The 14,968-nt window shown below is 39.9% G+C and overlaps 1 long non-coding RNA gene across 1 annotated transcript; it reads right to left on the reverse strand.

Annotated features, from left to right (window-relative positions):
• Positions 1–9,998: 9,998 nt before the first annotated feature.
• LOC124140288 lies at positions 9,999–14,676 on the reverse strand. The gene is made up of 5 exons (XR_006861901.2): positions 14,624–14,676; positions 13,421–13,484; positions 12,993–13,091; positions 10,618–10,749; positions 9,999–10,322 (listed from the first exon to the last, which is right to left on the reverse strand). It is a non-coding gene; the product is annotated as an uncharacterized LOC124140288 (long non-coding RNA).
• Positions 14,677–14,968: the final 292 nt, after the last annotated feature.

Raw genomic sequence — 14,968 nt, forward strand, 5'->3', positions numbered from 1 at the left:
CGATCTTGTCGAGGTGTGGTGACCCTAGGACGACCGCTCCGAGGAAGGTCATCTGTGGTCTGTGTAGCATTGTATCGATGCAGGAGACGGTAAATTGTGGTTATGTTAACGTTGAAATGACGGGCAACTTCTTGGACAGACTCTCCAGCTTCCAAACGTCCGATAGCCTGGTTTCTCTGAATTTGAGTTAGGCGTGGCATTGTTGACCAAGGAGTGGTAGGTCAAAGAATTGGCCACAATTTTATACCCACTACAGTTCGTGACAGTTCGTGCATTTTCGGTTTCGCGAGAAATGGGTGCATGATACCCACATATTCATTGAAATGGTGCGTTTTGGCGATTCGTTTTTTTATGTTGCGTTTTTACTCGGGGCTTCCAAAATGCAACCAAAAATATTGATAACATCTGATGGCGTTTCGTTTAAAACGATTCCTTCCTTCAACGACAGGTGTTTATATTGTACTTCAATATTGTGGAGTCGCTTTTCCGTTACCTCTGACATAATTCATATACAAATTGCCATCTGCCATGATGCGATAATGATGATAATTCCCTTATCTAGATAGGTTATTCTTGCCCAAAATATTTCATATTGTAATGACCTTGTTTTAACCATTTTACGGACCAGTTATTTGTGAGTGTTATAAACGCTTGTCAGAAGGGTACACCGAGAAGTTCAGACTATAAAATGGTTACAAATTTGAAATATTTTATCATATTAGTTATCCCCCTTTACAGATGCCGAATTACAAGGAGAAAGTTTATTTCTACGTATTACATCTCATTATTGTGACGATATTGAATTAATTACTTTTCTGTAGAGACAAGACCTGTATTTGGAATTGGGATCTCTCATATGATGGTCATCTGATGGTCAGTTGGTGACTGAGTGAGTGAGTGAGTTTGGTTTAACGCCGCTTTTAACAGTATTCCAGTTATATCACGGCGTGCCAGCTTAATTTTGGGAGGAAAGCCCGAAGTGATGCAGGTCTAAGACGTTTACCACTTCGGTGAAACCCACGAGCACGGGTATGGTGCTGACAAACCTAGAAACATAATCGGGGCGAACCGGGATTCGAACCCACAATCATAGGTTTCTGGCGTGTCCAAGGGACGCAACTCTGCACAGCGAATTGCGGCGCCTCAGACGACTGGGTCTCCCGTGCCCCCAAGCACAGGGGCCTGTTCCACAAAGCGATCTTGGTGACATTACGTTACATTATTCTACTATTGTGTATCTTCTATATTACTTGCTACGTTCATTTACTGTCGGTGTTTCAATGTGTGCTCTCAGTCCATCCCTTAATAATTATATATGTTGTTCGTTCTGGTGTTATTAACTACAAAGCATTTACTGAATGTTGTTAGTTAGAATTTTATAATAGTTTATCCGACTGTTCTGTTGAAGCAGTCCATGTGATTTTGCGATTTGTTCTTGCTTATTAATGTCTTTTTATCATTATATTGGTCTACGCAGGGGAACCTGTAATGAATAGTCCAGAAATTCGATTCCTGCCGTTATGATCCTTATATGCAGATATGCATATGCCAGAAGACTATTACTGTCTATAAAGTCTTATTTTTATACCCCGTTTACGAAGTAAATCGGGGGTATATAGCGTTCCGTCCGTCCGTCCTTCCGTCCGAACTTTTGTACAGCCCATAACTTTTTAACCATGCATCCTAGCTTCACCAAACTTGCTACACACATTAACCACTATGAGTACTTGTGCCTTTTGCTAGTTTGAAGATTCTGATTTTTTATTTTTTTGTCGTTTCCATGGAAACATTAGAAACTTAAACTTTTAGGGTGGGTGTTTTGTACGGCCTATATCTTTTTAACTATGCACCCTAGCTTCACCAAACTTTCTACACACATTAACCACTATGAGTACTTGTGCCTTTTGCTAGTTTGAAGATTCTGATTTTTTAAATTTTTGTCGTTTCCATGGAAACATTAGAAACTTAAACTTTTAGGGTGGGTGTTTTGTACGGCCCATATCTTTTTAACCATGCACCCTAACTTCACCAAACGTACTACACCCATTTACCACAATGCGTACTTGTGCCTTTTGCTAGTCTGAAGATTCTGAATTTTACAATTTGTGCCGTTTCCATGGCCACATTAAGAAACTTAAACTTTTAGGGTGGGTTTTTTGAATGGCCCATATCTTTTTAACTATGCATCCTAGCTTCATCAAGCTTGCTACACCCATTTACCACAATGAGTACTTGTGCCTTTTGCTAGTTTGAATATTCTGATTTTTTTTATTTTTGCCGTTTCCATGGAATCATGGTGAAACATAAATTCTGGGTAGAGTTTTTGTACGATCCATGTTTACAATATCCTAGCTTCAGCAAACTTGCTACATTAACCACTATGATTGTTTTTAATCTTTTTAAAGATTCTGAAAGTTTTCTCTTTTGCTGTTTTTATGGAAATATGATGGAATTTAGAAATTTTGATGACTGGTTTTGTATAGCTAATATATTTTCCAAAATTGTTTCCGCACATGTAGATCATCATAAGTATCTGTGCTTTGTGTTAGTTTGAATTTATGAATTCTTTACCATATCTGTTAATTTATTGATTTTCTTATATGATATTGTTACATTTTTTAAGTCAGAAATCTTCAATTATGTGTTTTTATATCGACAATTTTTGGTCCTTTTGATAATTCTTCTTATGTAACTCCTCAATCAAATTTTTTTTTTTTATTCAAAGGTTTTCATGGTGATCTACTTCCTCGTAGTGAACACTGATAACATGGGAGATTGGGGGGGGGGGGGGGGGGGGGGGGGGGGTTGTCAATTGTCACTGGAACTCAATCTTAGTTTCTAAAACATTGAAGTTAAAACTATTTACTATTTGTTGTTGTCCAGCGGGGATAACGGGGGTATGTGACCTTTGCTCACTTCTTTCTTGATTTACAGGCAGAAATCTGAGCTGCAGATGTCACATTTTATATGTATTAATATTTCTATAGTTGGTATGGTACTATTCACTTATTGATCGTGAATTACCAGTATTGTTAAGTGTTCTAGATGATGGCCGTCCCCATTCTATAGGGCGGACAGTCAAGCACTTCCCCCGCTGTCGTCTGGTCCACGCGAAATCATTAATCTGGCTTCTGGCTCCACGCTTGCTGTCGATGGTGTACGCTGTCCTATCACCTCTGCCGCTGAACACAGACCGCAAGCCACAGAGGGTTATCCATATCTGTCAGCACCCCCGACGTCTACATCACAAGTGACTCTATCGGCATACAACATCTTTAGACAGCGACCAGTTGGACAGCGTTCCGCCAATTGACTTTTCGAAACAAGAAAGGAGCCAGTGAATTCGATTGGGACCAGCGACAAATGAACTTTCGTGAATGGTGGTGCCATGTTGTGGCCATGTGCAGTGACATTTGACATTTATGCATCGCTATTAATTAATTCTACATTGTATTTGAACACTATTTCGTGATGATTATGCTTTGTGGTTATACGAAGTAACATAGGATCATTTCTCTTATCTTTAGCATGTAAATACATTTTGACTGTTAGAGTATTCGCTGTTTTCCGGATCTTTATAAAATTTTGAAACAACAAGCAAACCATCAAACAAGGGTGGGGGGTCAATTTATCCACTTTTACTCTGTGTGTTTGTTTGTTTGTTGTTTTACGCCACACTCAGCAGTATTCCAGCAGTATGACGGAGGTCTGTAAAACATCGAGTCTGGACCAGACAACCCACTGATTGACATGATCATGAGCAACGATCCACGCAATTGGGATGCGATGACATGCATCAACCAAGTCAGCGAGCCTGCACCTTGTGTGAGTTCATGGGAGTATGAACCTTCATAGGGTGATGGCCAAACTGTATAAACTCACACAAAGTGAAAGTCAATTCGTATATTATTTTTGAAACTACAGAAAGTATTTGAGACAAATGGAATTAATACCATGTGGATTCTTAAAAAAATCAAAGGATTTGCTTGACCTTTTGCAATTTCAAAAGTTTCTTTCCGTCAAAACATTTGATTTTTCAAATTTGTACGCCACTATCCCACATGAAAAACTTAAGGGAAAACTTCGTTCCTTGATCTATGGGGCTTTTGTTACAAAACGTGGTAAACATAGATTACGGTTATATTCTGATGTTCTGTACAATTTGTGAAAAATGAAAGCAAATGCCATTTGAAATTTACCGAGAAAACAATTTGTGAAATGCTGGACATCCTCATTGATAACATCTACGTACAATGTGGGGGTAAGACATTTAGGCAAGAAGTAGTCATCCCCATGGCACCAATTGTGCTCCCCTTCTTGTGGATCTGTTTCTTTATGCATATGAATCGGAATTACTGTTAGGATGGGCAAAGTCAAAACAAGGTAATTTGGCCAAGTAGTTTAACTTAAACTTCAGGTATATCGATGATCTGATATATTTCAATAACAATCAAATAGTCAAGTCCCTTTCACTGATTTACCCACCTGAACTTGAAATAAAGGAGACCAGTGAGACCGCCTCATCTGTTTCATATTCAGATCTATGCATAAAGATTCAGAGTAACAAAACACTCTCCACAAGACTCTATGACAAGAGGAATCACTTTCCCTTAATGTCGAACAATATTCCAGCAGCTCAAGCTTCTGGTGTTTACATTTCGCGACATACAATCGATCATGCTCTTTCTACCAAGATTTCAAAGTGCGTTACACGACTCTTGCTCAGACATTGTTTGATCAAGGTTACACGGGTGCCACCTGCCACTGGGGCAGGATGCGCTCACCTTTTCGCGAACACCTGGTATCGTTACTATTTGATAGTCTGTCATAAACTACAGCTATACAACAACCGACTGTAACATGGAATAAAATAGTACATCAAAATGAGAGGTTACATAATCGTATCTATGTTCAACGTGCTCAACATGACATCCTTTTGTGGTTTGGTTACACCAAATAGTTCCAAACAATGTCATCAATAGATTAAAAATGTCTCTTAAGAACAATCTCAATAAGTCAGTCACAGTGGTAGCGCGTCGTAAGACATTTACATCAAATACACGATAAACGTGACGGACGCGTCAGGATCCTGTGGAGATGACAAAATGTCAGTCATCATTGATCAACAGGCCGATCCGCGAAAGGTGATTATAAAGATGTGTCAAAAAGAAACTAAGGTACATTTGTAAATTGCTGTAGATTGTCACTTGTCAATCTAGGCACGGATGGAGTCCGTAGTTCAGATGTGGATTTCTTCGTTTTGTTCACTGGGATAGGTCGTAGCTAGGATATTCTTGGACGGAAATTCAGTCAATCTTTCTGACTTATCCCAATGTATGCTCAACGCTAAGTTCAAGATTAAAGGGTCTAAATGATCAGAAACAAGATTCTGTATAAAGTCATCTGAGGGAATTCCGGGGAGGGAAGTCATCTGTCAGTGTTTACATCATTTCAAGAATACAGTTTCGTGAAAAACGTATGAACGTCAACATGTGTTGTTCAGACACCTATGAACTTCAGTTTCGTGGTCATGTGACCCACCACTCGCGTAAACTCAACGTTTAAACCTTATGTTTTGTATCACTAACAAATAGCGATGTTGGTGCATGGGATTCTGAGATGATAATGAGATGATAATCTGTTTTATTAAATAGAATTTTATCTTAATTCTTCAAGCATTTACAAAGGCGAAGTTATTAAGGTCTAGAATGCTCAAAATCTAAACACTCGCAATAACAGAAGAGAGTTTTGTTTATTAGCGATGTTAAGTTTCACTACAAATTGTTTATATATAATATTTAATTGAATTTGAAAACTAATGGCCGAGTATTGGCAATGTTTTGATTTTTTTTAATGTGGCTCCCTTGACATTTCAGCCCCGCTGGCACAATGCTACCCAAGCTGTTCTTTGTCCAATTTCTACGGACTTGAATTCCTATTTATTTCAACATGCGTACTTGGTGACAATAAGAAAACGGACTTACTGTCTGTATTCAACAGCAGGAATTCAAGATTCTCCTGTCACTGAATATTTAATTGATCGAATATACCACTCTAGCTTAACAGCTTCATTTATATTTTACATGGCACTCAGATTTCATTCTGATATATATATATATATATATATATATATATATATATATATATATGATGCCACAGATTGCCTACACGGGGAATGGGCGACTTCAATGCTTCAATGCACTGGGTGGGAGAGACGTGGATGCTGCATCATACATTATTAAAGCTTTCCTCCCACATGGTCGTATTAACTGAAATACTGAGGCCTCATGAAACACGTGGATAGTATCAACTTACACATAAGTACATTTTGCTGATAATCGTGCTGGCAATGTAAGTACGCTGCTATATATAGCCACTTGCAGTCACCTGTCTGCCGATTCTTAGTCGGACTGTAACCACGTGATCTGAACTCAATGATGACATTTATCGCTGGAAAAATTATATTTCTTGAAAAGCATAATTTGCAATTTTTGTCATTACTGTAAGTCATCGCCGGAATGGCTTGTACAAAATCAGTTGACGGTACACTTGCTTTGCAAATCCTGCAGTAGACCAAAATCTTCAGGCTGCAATTATGTTGTTTACGAACCGGATGTCTGGTTCGTGACGCTATTTTGACTGGACGCATAGTTGGTTGGTTGGTTGGTTGTTTAACACCGCACTCAGCAATATTCCAGCTATATGACGGCGGTCTGTAAATAATCGAGTCTGGACCAGAAAATTCAGTGATTGACATCACGAGCATCTATCCACGCAATTGGGATCGATGACATGCATCAACCAAGTCAGCGAGCCTGACCACCCGATCCCGTTAGTCGCCTCTTACGACAAGCATAGTCACCTTTTACGGCAAGCATGGGTTGCTGAAGACCTATTCTACCCCGGATCTTCACGGGATGGGACTGTGCATAGACTCGTTAGTCAACTCCGGAATTTCAGCCTAGTTCGGCAAGGGTGGAAACTGGACTTTTATAGACAGTTAACGCCCTTGCTTCGAGAAGATGGAAAATGCGTGTTTAGGGAGGGGCATGTATTGGTGATACAGGTCTAAAAGTCAATATTGATTTGGTTAGCATTGTGTATGGAAATGTTGTGACATTTGATAACACAACTTTACATTGAGGAACCGCTCTATCTGATCATTTATAGAACACACTGCCTGTCATAGGTTGACAAAAAGGATTTACAATAAACAAAGCGACAAAACCCTTACCATATCCAATAGAAATCTCTGCATAAAGCAGAGTCGACTGTACGATTCCGACTATATCATGAGCATGTGTTTATGAATCACTATCAAATAGTAATGATACCAGGTGTTCGCGAAAAGGTGAGCGTATCCTGCCCCATTGGTATCATCCGTCACAAACACATGCAAAGGCAAGTCAATTGTTCACCTGCATAAACACGGGAACACATGGTAGAAGCCAAAATAGGGAATTGCATCTGGCATCATTTTTGTCACTCAGTGTTATATTGTTGAACATAAGAGCATACTGTTTTGTCATTCGTCTGATCAATGTTTTATCCAAACAAATTCATTTACAAAACCCATACTAAAGTTCTTAACACAGATATTTCAGTCGCAGAAATTACATTTCAATTAAAGGTCTGAAGAGGATTAAAGTTACTTGACTGGAGAAGGATTACTCTATAGATGCTATTGACAGCCTAGTCCAATTTATTATCAATTTCTTTAATGTTATATGTAGCTCTCTGTAGCTCTGTGATCCACGTGATGCGATCTCAGCCTGGCGTCTCATGTTCCCAATAAGTGTCTGGATGGTCGCCAAGGGAAGAATGTTACATTCTTCAGTAAGAGCACTGCCAAGTTCCTGTAGAGTTCCCGGAGGACAGGGCGTCGTGAGAGGGGGATCTGCAGCTCGTTCCACATGTGTTCGATAGGGTTGAGGTCAGGTGATCGGGCTGGTCACTTCATGCGGATAATGATCTGCTCTAAGTAGGCATCAACGGCCCTGGCACGAGAGGTCGTGCGTTATCATCTAAGAGGATGTGCGATCCGATTGCACCAGCATACGGCCTCACGTACGCATCCAGAATGTCATCCACGTAGTGCACTCCTGTCATCGTGTCCCACTCTAAGACATGTAGATGAGGTTTTCCAGCTCTACAGATCCCACCCCAAATCATGATTGAGCCCTACGTTCGAATCCTGAAAACTTTCTCCTTGTCTAGACAGTATATTGTACTGGACCCCTGGCGTGTCACTGGGATGCGAATGCATGCCCTCCATGACCGGAGACGATTATGCACTGTCCGAGTAGAAACGTTAACGCCACTGGCGTTCCGCGGGTCATTTCTGAGTGTGGTGGCAGTCACGAAGTGATGACGACTGGTGGCAATCAGGAGAAACCTGTCTTTCCCCTGTACGGTGGAGGCTGTGGATCAACTGCATGTCGCTGGGCAGCTAATCCAAACGTCTGGTGTCGATTCCATGCCCTGCTGATCACATTTTGGCTGACACCAAAGACGTTTGCATCGTGACGTTGTGTTTACCAAGTTTCAAGCATGCCTATGAATCTGTCTATCTCTTCGGCCATCAAACGACGTCTTTGGCGCTAAGGGGGCATAAGTGAATTCATTTTGCAATCCTCAGTAGCAAATGTTGTGTTCTCTGATAATGAAGAGCAAAGTTTCTGTCACGATTCTAACAAACAAAGATTTTCAAGCACTTTGTGCACACATCGTGTCCATCACTGCATGCCTCTGTTCGTTCATCAGGACATTGAGGTCCTAGAGGGGCTACCCAACTAATGTGTACCTGGAGTTTTCAATCTTTACTTGATTGATGATTTTTTATATGAAACCTTGATCCTTAGCAAACTGTGAGTAGTATATTTCAACTCCAATGATATTATATTCCACATACGTTTGGCCTTTGTGTGAACATACCACATGGGTAGCGGTTTGTGACAAAAAGGAAACGGCCTGACTGTCTACACTTACAAGCGGGAACTTATGATTCTCCTACCACTGCAATTTTTATTGATAAAAAATACCAGTCTCGTTTAACAAGATGCATTCATATTTTACATGACTCTCACATTTCACTCTGATATATATGCATGTAAAACACTGTTAACGCAGGACAAAGTGACATTAAAGCACTGGATGGGAGAGACGTGGTTACCCTTTGCTCCATCAAGATAGCTTTCCTTACACACCGTCATACTATGATGTGTTTGTACTCATAAAAGCAGATGTCTCCCCTTCCTTTTTGATACATTCGAAACACCATACTAGTAAAGTATAGCCGGGAAAGATAATGGTTTTCATTCAGAAACATTCATTACCTTTATTGATTTGGCGGGAAACAATCGCTAGTAATTGAGACTAAATCTACATTGTGTCCATGGAAACACAATAATAACATAAAATATTGACAAACATGAAAAGGCAACAGTGGACCATGTGGTCATTGCATAGTTTTATTAGTTTGAGAGTTATGGCTCGATAACAAAGCCTAAAGTTGTTTGAGAATGTTTATACAGTAGATTAGGCATCAGATGTAGTTACACTCGAGTGGAGAAGCCTGTTATGTACACACAAGGGTAGTAAAGACAATCATCGGTGAAGTCAGTGACATAAACAAAGAATGAAGCCAGTAATATAAACAACAGGATTATGGCTGATTGGGGTCTTTGATGTTGATGGCTTCTCGTAGTTTTCTGAATTTGAAGTCTTTGAGGTTGGTGGTGAGGGCTTTGACTTTATCCCACTGAATGCTGTGGCTTGGGTTGTCACGTAGTACTCCAACTTCTAAATGCCTATCAAAGAAGTTGGTCTGTAAATAACCGCGTCTGGACCAGATAATCCAGTAATTGACATCATGAGCATCTATCAACGCAACTGGGATATGATGACATGCATCAACCAAGTCAGCGAGCCTGACCACCCGACCCCATTAGTCGCCTCTTACGACAAGCAAAGTCGATTTTAACGTCAAACATGGGTTGTTGAAGACCTATTCTACACCGGATCTTTACGGGTAACAAAATTACAAAGTCTCTAATGATTTGGTTAACACTGTGTATGGAAATATTCTTCTGGCATTTAATAATACAAATATACATTGTGAAACAGCTCTAGCTCTTTCAGATCAGTACAAGAACAAACTGTCTGGTATTGCATGACAAGCCCGATCTGTTGCAAGTGTGAACCTTTCCTTCCTATTTACTTCCGCAGAGATACATTTCCCCAGTGCGAAATTGGATGCAGATGGAGGCCCCAGTTAAATGTTTAGGCTGTGTGGTCTGCCAGCATTTATCCATTATCACCACCTGGAATATGAAATAATATCTATTCAAAGTCTCTTTAGGTTTACGAAAAAACGAAAACGCAAATGTCTCAACCTCTGGATCGAAGGTTTTCCTTTGGGCAAAATATTTTGAATCTGAACATATCTTCAAAACATAATAGTCTCTGGAGGATTCAATGACGTTGATCTGGGAGGAGGCGGTTCATCAGAATCAGGTGTGTCTAATGTGTGATCTGACTGAACATGACCCTGACGGTGTTGATCGTGCTGTCGTGACTCCATTATATCGTCCAACATTCACAGAATATAAAACGTACCTTCGGTTATGTCTTTATCTCTTCTCCTGGGGCGTCTTCTCGAGGCTCACTACAGCTACAGCAGCATAGCGACCTCCAACTTTTTTGTTTCGGTGTTTCACAGCGACGACCAACTTGAGTCTTTGAATGGTTCTGAAATGTTGGACTTTCTATATAGTAAAACCTATGTTAGATTTTGGGGTAGGACATTTAGGCAGGAAATATGCATATACATGGTCTCTCCTTCTCGCAGATCTGATTCTTTATGCATATTAATCAGAACAAGATAAGTTGGTTAGGACATTTAATTTGAGCTTCATGTTTATCGATGATCTGATATCTGACATCAAATGGCCAATTCCCTTCCACTGATTTACCCACCTGATCTAGAACTATAGGAGACGAGTGAGAACGCCTCGTCTGTTTCATATTTAGATCTATGCATGAAGAGGCTGTATAAGATTTTTTTCTTTAACTTTACAATAATTAACTTTCCCTTTATGTCGAGACATATGCCAGCAGTTCCACCATTTTGAGCATGCTCTTTCTACCAAGATTTCAAAGAGCCCCACACGACTCTAACTCAGAAGCTGTTTGATCAAGGTTTACATCATTCGAGGCCCCAGAAAAGCTTTCAAAATGTTTTATGGAGAAATGAGCATAACATTGACAAAACTGATGTCCGATGCAATTCCCTATTTTGACTTGTGCTTAATGTTCCCTTGTTTTTTCAGGCGATCAACTGACTTGCCATTGTATGTGTTTGTGACGGGTGCCACCGGCGGTACAGGAAAAGGCGACTATGCTTGTCGTAAGAGGCGACTAATGGGATCGGGTGGTCAGGCTCGCTGACTTGGTTGATACATGTCATCGATCCCAATTGCTCGTATCGATGCTCATGTCAATCACTGGATTGTCTGTTGTCCAGACTCGATTATTTACAGACGCCGTCATATAGCTGGAATATTGCTGAGTGCGGCTTTAAACAACAAACAAACAACCAACATTATGCACAAACAGCAAAGACATGAATGAAAAAAAAAAATCATATGGTTTGTGAATGATCTCAATCTGTAAGTATATGGAAGTTAGTGACCAGCTGGCTTGGGAATATAACGGGAGGAACGGTGCAATGTACAAAGGAAATATTGTATTTGGATTTAAAGGAAAACACATCAATCCAGTGAATGTCATAACTTGAATCACAAAACAACTTAATTTGCAAAGTAGAAATGAATTAAGTTTTAATTTTAAGCAGATTCAAAGACAAATACTCAAATACTATGAAACAACTAAAACAATTGTTTATTTGTTTAACTTCTGGCCATCATTCCATACACTATTCAAATATACTAATGTGTAGCATGTCTTCCCATAATAAAAAGTGTAAATTCACCTGGTCCGATGAAATATGTTATATTGAATAGAAAACACAAATGAAGTATAAACATTCCAATATATTGTGGGGCGGTCGGGTAGCCTAGTGGTTAAAGCGTTCGCTTGTCACGCCGAAGACCTGGGTTCGATTCCCGACATGGGTACAATGTGTGAAGCCCATTTCTGGTGTCCCCCGCCGTGATATTGCTGGAATATTGCTAAAAGCGGCGTAAAACCATACTCACTGACTCACTCACTCACTCACTCCAATATACTGTTTTGTAATATGGACTGTTTATATAGGGATGTATACAGATATGGATGCATATGAATCGGTATTTCAGCCCCCTTTTTGGCAAAGTCAAAACAGCGTAATGTGGCCGAGAAGTTTAACTTAAGCTTCAGGTATATTGATGATCTGATATTGTTCAATGACCATAAACCTGTCAATTCCCTTCCATCGATTTACTGAAATAAAAGAGATCAGTGAGACCACTTCATCTGCTTCATATTAAGATCTATGCATACAGATTCAAAGTGACAAACAAACTCCTCAGAAGAATGTAGGACTAGATGCAGGACATCAACTTTCCTATGGTCGACTTTCCCTTTATCTCGAGCAATATTCCAGCAGCTCCAGCCTTTCGTGGCTACATTACACAACTTCATATTTCTTATATTCACACATTTCTTATGAATATGGAAAGGGGTTTGTCGCTTTTATTCCAAACATTTTAAAATATTTTGAAAGTTGTGAAAATGTCTTGAGATTTATGGAAGGTTTTAAAGAGGTGGTGATTTTCTTGGAATCTTCGTGTAAAATGTTTGCTGCTCTTAAACCTCACTATTGGAAATCTTGGTAAGATCCGTATTTCCCAATCTTGGTAAGATCCGTATTTCCGTCAAGGACATGTTGCCAAATCCAGTCTTTCCATGATCTTTCCAAGCTAAGAAATGTTTCCTTTTCTTCCAGTGAGAAAATGCCCGTTTGCCCGTTATGACTATCATAAATGACTTACTATTTTTTTAAAAAGAAGGGTGGTCACTTCCTCGAGTTCTTCCGCTCTCTGTTCAAATTCTTCAAGCTTGTCGTCCCCCTGGATGATCGCATTTCTGTCCTGAAAAAAAAAGTTTCACGATGAGTGAGTGAGGTCGGATTAAGGCGGCTGTGAACATCATATCAGTTTCAATGTATATCACAGCTTGTCACCTTCATGTGAGTTGGGATAGTGCTGACAAATAAATCATTGTAGACTGTTGAAAAAAAGAAGAAATTGTCAGCCACAAACACTACATTATTGCAAGTATGTTTGTGTAAAAAACATTTATTAAAGAAACATCTTGTTTTGTAGGTGTTGCTGAGTAATTATCTAATCCCCCACCCCCACCCCCACCCCCACCCACCCCTCCACCCCACCCCCCGAATATAAAATGGTCAGACCCTTACCTCAGTGATCATTGTGTCAATCTCACCCACCTCTGTCATTATGAAGACCTCTTAGGTAATCCTACTGTAAAAATAAAATCCACTTAAATCCAGTCTAATGAAGTTTTAGACAAACTAACTGAAAAGAAATTATCAAATGCATCGTGAACAATCTTACACTAACAGAAACAAGTCACTGTTTCATATGAAGTTCAATCTAAATGGATCTAAAAATAAATAAATCTTTCAATACATATGCATGAAGAGATCTCAATTTTAAGATCGTGATTAACAATTTGCACATTGGATGTTTGCGTGTTTGTTGGGAGCATGTGTTATATGGCAGTGTATAGTATTGTTTAACAATGATTATAACTGTTACATTGTTTCTGTTGAGATTCGGTAGACGCTCATTGCATTGTATTTGGGCAGTGATTAGTCGTCAGGAATGTTGTACTATTTAAGGTAAGCAGTCGTCAGGAAAATACTATATATAGATGCAAGAGTGGCGTGGTAACTTCCGGAAATGGCGAGACTCGTCAAGCATTGTATAGAGCCTTGCAGCAAGGTCTAAAAAATTCTGGAAGCTAGGTTGACGTTACTAGGTTAACACATTACATCGCTCACGTTTTTCATTGCGTCGGTACCAGTTTTCATGTGCGGATCGGTCATCATACCTATTCCCCGCCTGACCAGGGATTGACATCATGTGCATCGATCCACATAACTGGGTTGTTTGGTTGGTTTGTTGTTTAACGCCGCACTCAGCAATATTCCAGCTATATGACGGCGGTCTGTTAATAATAAAGTTTGGACCAGACAATCCAGTGATTGATATCATCAGCATCGATCGACGCAATTGGTTGGTTGTTGGTTGGTTTGTTGTTTAACGCTGCACTCAGCAATATTCCAGCTATATGACGGCGGTCTGTAAATAATCGAGTCTGGACCAGACAATCCAGTGATTAATATCATGAGCATCGATCCACCAAAAGCCCGTGTGTATTGGTCCGCTGAATGTTGGTTCAGTGGGGTGGTAATGCAACCTTTTCTGAATCTACATACCTTGTACTTTCGTTTTACAGGGGTGTTTGTTGTTGGACGCCAAATTCAGCAATACACAGACATATAGACCACAAACACACACGTGCATGCACGTCGCCACACGAGTCCAATAATCTTGAACGCGACGTTAAATCCCCATTTCACCTCACCTCTACTTACCCGGAAACGTGTCCAATCCAGTCATATATTCGACTGACACGAGTACAGGCAGAGAATCCGAATGAGAAGTGTAGGTTTCCCGATAATGGACTGAATGGACATTCATTGTACAACAATTGCGCTCTGTACGACTCACACAACACGCGGTGGTTCGTTTTCTAATGCACAATATGAATAGATGGTTGTATCATCAATAAACAGCTTCGACTGTTATCAAATAGCTTTTGAATGCTGTTGGGTTAATACACGAATTTTATCAGGTCGTCATGACATATCCAAACAAGAGATTTGTCTCATTCACTTACTATATATTTTCGAGCACAGGCGGGTTAGAGGTCTTTGTTG

The sequence above is a fragment of the Haliotis rufescens genome, unplaced genomic scaffold (genome assembly GCF_023055435.1).
Source record: "Haliotis rufescens isolate VD_foot unplaced genomic scaffold, xgHalRufe1.0.p SCAF_15, whole genome shotgun sequence".
In the NCBI taxonomy this organism is placed as follows: domain Eukaryota; kingdom Metazoa; phylum Mollusca; class Gastropoda; order Lepetellida; family Haliotidae; genus Haliotis; species Haliotis rufescens.